Genomic DNA, 7,615 nt, shown 5'->3' on the forward strand with positions numbered 1-7,615 from the left:
CCTTCTCACACTCTGTGGCCACTGGGTGGGCTCTTTAAAGCGAACTATGTCTTCAAAATGAAACATAAGCACTACTCATGGGGGAAATAGCTTGGGCACTGATGGAATTGCGGGACTTTATTAATATCCATAGTAGGAAGAAGGTAGGAGAATACGTTTTGTGTGAGTGGGTCTCTGTGTTGTTCCAGAAGAAGAATGTGCAATAAGTTGAAGGATTCATTGACCTGTGACTGCTTCCTCGTGATTCAGCACTTAATATCTGGCAGGGACACCAGGATATTGGTCCTGAGAGCTCCCTTTGATGACTCATTGACATGATAAAAGCCAATATCAAATAAAATAGACTTTCCATAACTTCCTTGGCCTGATATTGAGTTGGTTCTCGGCATAGGAAATATTAGAATGAATTTATTATGTGAGGCCTAGCAACGTATAACCTTGGTCCCCAAGAGGGCCAGATGCTCTCTGCACTAGGGCCATAAAGAGTGCACTGGGAAGAGGCCAGTGGCATTTATTTGAAAAGCTTGTTGACTGCTGTTCTCTGGCAGAGTTCTCCCAGCTCCCTGAAGACAGTGAGATATCCTGTCATAAAACAGGGCTCTGTGATGTCAACCAGAACTGCTAGGGGGTGAAGTCAAGCAAGAGGGAGACTTAGGCACTGAAAACATAATAGTGTAGTGCCCAGGTTGGTAATTCAGGTACTTCCACCACAGTATCCACTGTATGGATCCTAAGTCCACAGGCGTGTCTAGGTGTGAGATGCATGGGCATCTGCACAAAACTTTGCTTGATTTTATAGCATTGGCTTTATCATTTTTGTTGAAGGACACATACTGAGCTGGAAAGTTGGCTCCGTGGATAAGAGCACAGACTGCTCCTACAGAGGGCCCAGGTTTGGTTCCCAGCACCCACGTGGGGAAGTGACTCAGCTGCCTGTAACTCCTATTTCAGGGAACCCGATGTCTCTGGCCCCTCACACACTGGTACTGATGTGCACATTCCTCCCCTCCCACACTCATACAAACAAAAATAATAAAAATCAATCAACTGATACTACCAATTTTTTTTTTTTTTTTTTTTTTTTTTTTTTTTTTTTTTGGTTTTTCGAGACAGGGTTTCTCTGTGTAGCTTTGCGCCTTTCCTGGAGCTCACTTGGTAGCCCAAGCTGGCCTCGAACTCACAGAGATCCGCCTGGCTCTGCCTCCCGAGTGCTGGGATTAAAGGCGTGCGCCACCAACACCTGGCCTTTTTTTTTTTTTTTTTTTTTTGGTGATACTACCAAATTTTTAAACGATTTATTTATTTTTATTTTATATGTGAGTATTTTGCCTGCATGCATGCTTTGCCTGCACCATATACGTGCCTAGTGCCTACAAAGGCCAGAGAAGAACACTGGCTCCTTTGGAACGAGAGTTATAGATAGTTGTGAACCAGGATATGAGTTCTGGGAATTGAACCCAGGTCCCATGCAAGAGCAGTAAATGTTCTTAATGACCGAGTCATTGCCCCAGCCAGCCATGCACCAATTATAAAAATGCTGAATGTGTACAGAAAAGTCCTCAGAAGGAAATTTCTCACCAGAGAAAGAATACCGCTTTACCATTTGGTGAATTAATCCAGCAGTGTGTGTGTGTGTGTGTGTGTGTGTGTGTGTGTGTGTGTCTCTGTGTGTGTGTGTCTCTCTGTGTGTGTGTGTGTGTGTGTGTGATCATTTTACACAGGTGAGATCTGGCTCCATGTGCAGTTCCTTCCTTCCTCCATCCATGCTCTGTAGACGTCCTTCCTTTTGCTTGGGTATGGGCAGAGTGGCACAGTTTAAGAGCTTGTACTCTCGACTAGACTGCCCACCAGTTTCTAGTTTGTCAAAGTACTCTGAACTCCCTGGTCTTCTACTTAGTTCTAAAAAGGGTATAATAACCATAGTTAAGGTTACTGTGAAGGTGAGCTGGAAAGATGGCTCACTGGTAAAAAAATGTGGTAAAAAAAAAAAAATGCTCTTACATGAGACCTGAGTTTGATTTCTAGCACTCAGGTCTGGAGGCTCACAGCTGCTTTAAACTCCAGTTCCAGAGGGATCTGATGCCTGTGGCCTTCACAGGCACCTGCACTCATGTGCATGCATGCATACATGCATACAAATACACATAATCTTTTTTTAAAAAAATCTGAAGCTTTTAAGGTTACATTGCTCAAATGTTTTGAAGATTAAGGATAAAAACGTTCTGGAAAAAAGATTTAAAGTGTTAATCCATGGCTCAATGCCTGACATCCCTACCACTAGTGATTGCTTTGCAGTCTCTTAAAAATGGGTATTTGTTTTGTTTTTCTTTTCTAGCTTATACTGGTTGAGGATCTTGACTCCACAAATCTGAAATCTGAAACGCTCCAAAATCTGAATGTTTCTGAGCATTGATACAACATCACAAGGAGAAAATTCCACATGTGACTTCATCAGTCACAGTAAACATAGGCACACTGAAAATATTGCATAGAATCATCTTCAGGCTGTGTCTAAATGCAAATGCATTTGGTGTTTAGTCTCTGAGTCCACCATCGAGATATCTCCTTACTTATATCTAAAATCTAAAATCTGACAGCCAGAGAGGTGGCTCAGTAGGCGAAGGAGCTTGTCAGGCAAGCCTGGAGACCCAGGGTGGATCCCCGGAAATCACGTAAAGACGGAAGGAAAGAACGAGACTCCACAAAGTTGCCATGGTTCTTTAGAGGAACAGAGCAATGGGATAACGTCTATTAATAGCTATAATATGGGCGCATCACACATTTATTAAGTCAGCTTTAAAACAACAGCCGCAGCGTGTCAGAGAACCGAGAATGGCCTAATTACTCGGTTCTTGAGTGTCTCATGCGGTCTGAGTAGTGGCTCCCACTGGTGGTGGTGGGGCGATCCAACAGCTGGTTGTTGCTGAGTTCCTGAGGTCCCTGGAGGCTTGGAGGGTTCCCGGGGAGCCGCTGGTATTCTGATACCAGGGAGGGAATCAGCAGCAGCAGCACCAGCAACAGAGCAAGCTGAAGGTCAAGAGAGCAAAAGGTGACCTTTCTTCTACCATATCCTTTTGACCTGATCTCAACCCAGCAGGTGCTGCGCATACTCGTGTGGGTCTTTCTACCCTGACCATAGCAATCAGGACAGTTCTTCGGGTGACAGTCCCGACTCAGGCGGTTCTAATCTGTGGCAAGTTGATGTTTAAAACCAACTTTAACAGTTGTCTTACTTCCACATGCACTCTGTGGCATGTGCACCCTAGCATGCATTACCCCCCTCCCTGCATCTGACAAACACACAAACAGGAACACACACACACACACACACACACACACTAATGATGATTGCTGTGGGATATCTTCCTGTATGCTGTTCCAGTTGGTTAGTAAATAAAGATGTTTTGGCCTATGGCAAGAAAACTTACAGTCAGGTGAGAAATCCAAGTGGAGAGACAGAGAGAAGGGCGGGGTGAGAGGGACACCAGTCACCACCCAAGGAGCAGCAAGATGCCAGCAGACTGGTAATGCCACGGCCAAATGGCAACTTACAGATTAATAGAAATGGGTCAAGTTATAAGAGCTAGCTAGCAAGAAGCTGGGATCATCCAGTTCGTAATTAATACAAGTCTCTGAGTGATTATTTTATGAGTGGCTGCAGGACCCTGGGGCTGGGTGGGACCGGAGAAACTTACAGCTACAGATGATGATAAGCCAAAAAATGAAATCCGAGAAAATGTGATTAGAAACATAGTATTCTGGATAAGAAATGAATGTCCACACCAGCATCCTTATCTTATCTCTCCTTATACTGGTGCTCTGATTCTTTTTAAACAAAATTCTCAGAAATAGGGTTTCCAGAATGTTGGATATTCAGCTACAAGTTCGTCAGTCCACGCCTACCTGGAGCAGCTTTCTAGGGCTGCGGTAAGGGAATGGGAGGCCCCCAAAAGAGAGCCTGTCTGTGCATCTCTAACCCCCAGAACAGACTCCCCAGGTGCCCAGATTCTAGGAAAATGCCAGATACCAATGTTGAGGCTCAGGTTGCCAAACTTCAGGTCATCAGAGAGCTCCCGGTGGGTCATCCCCCACCTAACACATTTGTATAATGGGCACGCCTTAATGGACCGGATTCTGTCCCTCCCCCACTAATCAGGAGTCAGGGACAGCCTGGCTGCTGGGGACTACTCATCAACCATGTGACACAAAACTTCCTCCCGTATTTGAGTCCTGTAAGAAGGGGCCCCCACTCTGCCTCGTGGGCCTTGCTTCCTCTCAGAGCTTCCGCCATGCTGTTGTCCATACGTCTATGGCTTTAAGTCACTCTTCCAGTAACTCTCTTGCCCCAGAGGACAATTAACTTATGGGCCTTCTTTGAATCCCAGACCTAAAACTTCACAGAGTAAAAGTCACAGTCTTTTTTCCTGAATGACAACTTTTGTATTTTTCCAGAATTTAAAGTTTCTAGTGTGAGAATTGTGCTCTCCTGGACTACATGGCTGAATGAATGGGTCCCTTTCCCCCCCTCTTTTTTTATTAAATTGGAACTTAAATTTGTGTGTGTAGGGATAAATTAGAAAACAAGGATTCAGATGGCCATTTGTTGTTTTTGACTTTTAAATTTCTTCGAGTTTTATCCCCGTCATCTGTCAGTGCGAGCACAGTAATGCTGCCTCTCGACCACGGTATCGTGTTCAGAACAGGACACTGAGCCATCCATCCTTTGCAAAGTGGTTTTTATAACATGACCCAGTTGCTTAATGGATGGCAGCTGAACTTGGAGGAAAATACTTGATTGATCTTTCGTTGTGCCGTCCAGTCAAGGCATTAGATGAGTCCTGCCTCTCTCATCCACGGCTTAGGTGAGCCTCATGGCAGCATTTGTTAGCTGTGTCTCTTCCTCATGGCTCCTTTTCTCTGAGTCTGCGAGTCATTGTTGGTTTTTATTCAGAGAAAAGCATCTTAATTCCTTCTGCTTGCTATAGCCCACCTCTGTTTTCCGTCCCTTTAAGAAATCTCTACCTTGACTGTCTGTCGATTTCTTAAAGTTTAACTATTTTTTTTCCTTGAGAAATTTTCCCTAGTCTAACTCAAGAACACCTTCTTCTACATTCCACAGCCACACGGCAGCCTGTCTCACAGATGCGCTCACTCGCCCTTTCCTCTTTACAGGCTCTGTAGACAGGGGTCTCGTGGCGGCAAAATGAAGTGTCTGCATCGATTAAAGGCGATCTTCGTTTCAAAAGCCTGGAAGAAAGGTTCCCTTTCATTTGCTTTTGCCAGAAAGAAATGATAAATGTGTGAGGTGGTAGATATGTTTAAACTGATTTAAAAAATATCATACACTGGTATGCTGAAATATCACATAGTGCTCTAAAATATGTACAATATTATGTTAGATATCACTTTTTTTTTTTTTTGATTTTTCAAGACAGCGTTTCTTTGCGTAGCTTTGCACCTTTTCTGGAGCTCACTTGGTAGCCCAGGCTGGCCTCGAACTCACAGAGATCCGCCTGCCTCTGCCTCCCGAGTGCTGGAATTAAAGGCGTGCGCCACCACCGCCCCGCTAGATATCACTTTAAATCAACCTTGTTTAAATGTTTAAAACATGGTACTGTTTTTAGGAGTTCATTCTTCACTCATGCTTCCATTCATGTTTTCCATGGTTGTCACTCATTTCCTTAGTGATCACGTCATAATTCCTGCATGAATTATTAATACATTCTACATGCCTCATCTGCTCTATGTGTACTCAACACCCATGCTGAGTTCTTGAGGTCTCTGGAGGCTTGGAGGTTCCGGGGAGCCCTAATTTATTCATTGAATTGTTGAATTCAATTACTCATTATGTGGCGTTCATATATTCAATAGTTAATTAATAGGTGTGCTTTTAGCACCCAGAAAGGAAGAAACCAACCTCACGGGCAAATAATGATGCTTTGCAGAGGGGCTGAGGATTGATTCAGTTGGTAAAGTGCTTGCTGCGCAGGACAAGGACCCGAGTTCAGGTCCCCTGAATTCCTGTACCTGTATGTGTTCCAAGCACAGCAGGAGCACAAAGTGGATTCCTGGAGCACACTAGTCAAGGAGCCTAACTGAACTGATGAGTTCCAGCTTCCGTGATAGACCCTGTCTCAAAAATTAATTATTAAGATACCTGACATGAACCTCTGGCCTCTACATGGGCACACACCACACATATATACATATAAAACAATTTTTAAATTTAAGATGCCTTGGAGACTGGAGAGATGACTCAGTGGTTAAGAGTGTGCACTGTCCTTATAAAGTTCAGTTCCCAGCACCCACGCTGGCTGGCTCACAACTGTCTGTAACTCCAGCTCCCGGGGATCTGATGCCTTCTTCTGGTCTCCTTGGGCACTTGCACTCACACACACGTGCCCACCCAGCATACACATAACTAAAAATAATTTAAAAAATATGTTTTGAGGAGATTATTTTGAAAGTGTGGGTCTAATGTAGGAAAAGCACAATGGTTAGGGCAGTACCCTCAGCTTGCCTCCTCAGTGCTAGGGAAGGATAAGTTGGGTCCTGTATTGTCAGAAACATTATGTCCCTGTTGGCCCAGGTGGAGGAAATCTGGGTAAAAGTACTGCAATCCCCGCTCTTTGTGAATCTGCTGCCCATGGTGCCTCATCCCCAACACTTACAACCGGAAGTTAGTGGACAACGTATAAAGGCAGTGCACATTGGCCAGACTTTTGGACACAGAAGACAGAAAGTGGGTGGAGAATGTAGGGACCTCAAAATCAGCTCAAGACAGCCCAAGACCAAGTTCTCAGCACAAAGGAGATTTTTTTTTTTTTTTGCCCCAAAGGAACAGAGGGCAGGGAATAAGAGACAAACACAGGAGACAGAGGACGAGGGATAAGGAGGAAAGGAACAATGGAGAGGGGGAATAGGTATTTGTCCTGGATGGAGACAGAGGACTGCCTCTGGATAGAGAGGAGAGAGATGTAGCCCATAGGCAAATGGCAGTTTATAAAGGTAAAGGGAGAAACCCCATATTAGGATGAGGTGTTTAATTTTAATTGGGCGTGTTAATTAGCTGAGCCAAAGGGGGCTTTTGATTGCTGGACTTCAATACTTTGATAGCTGGACCTTGGTGGTCAGCCTCAGGAGGAGGAAGTGGCCACATAAGGGCACAGACCTTGGTGGCTAGCTTTAGAAACGTAATCTAATGTTTTTAGCAAGGTAGAGGGATTGAGGAAGGGCAAGGCCTGCCAGAGCCATGTTTGCCATACTCAGGCTGGCTAGAGTCCCTTCAGAGAGTGCATCCAGAAAGGCAAAACAAAGACACCCTCCCCCCGAGGATTGGAGGCTAATGAGCACTCTGTGTTCCCTTGATTTTCCTTGGGCAGGAAATCTTGCCTAGGAAACAATTGTACAGCAGAAAGCTACATCAAATGGTGTTAGCCTGGCTCCTCGAATACCTCTGTGTTACAAACTTTTGTGAAGGTCTCCTGGGCTCCTCTACTAACCCACCCAGGAAGGGTGCTGTCATCTGTGACAACCGTCTAACAACATATTTTGTCTGAATGACCGTACTACGCGCTTGAGAACACATAATGTATTTATTTATCTTATGTTCTTC

The sequence above is a fragment of the Peromyscus leucopus genome, chromosome 6, assembly GCF_004664715.2.
Source record: "Peromyscus leucopus breed LL Stock chromosome 6, UCI_PerLeu_2.1, whole genome shotgun sequence".
Classification (NCBI taxonomy): Eukaryota; Metazoa; Chordata; class Mammalia; order Rodentia; family Cricetidae; genus Peromyscus; species Peromyscus leucopus.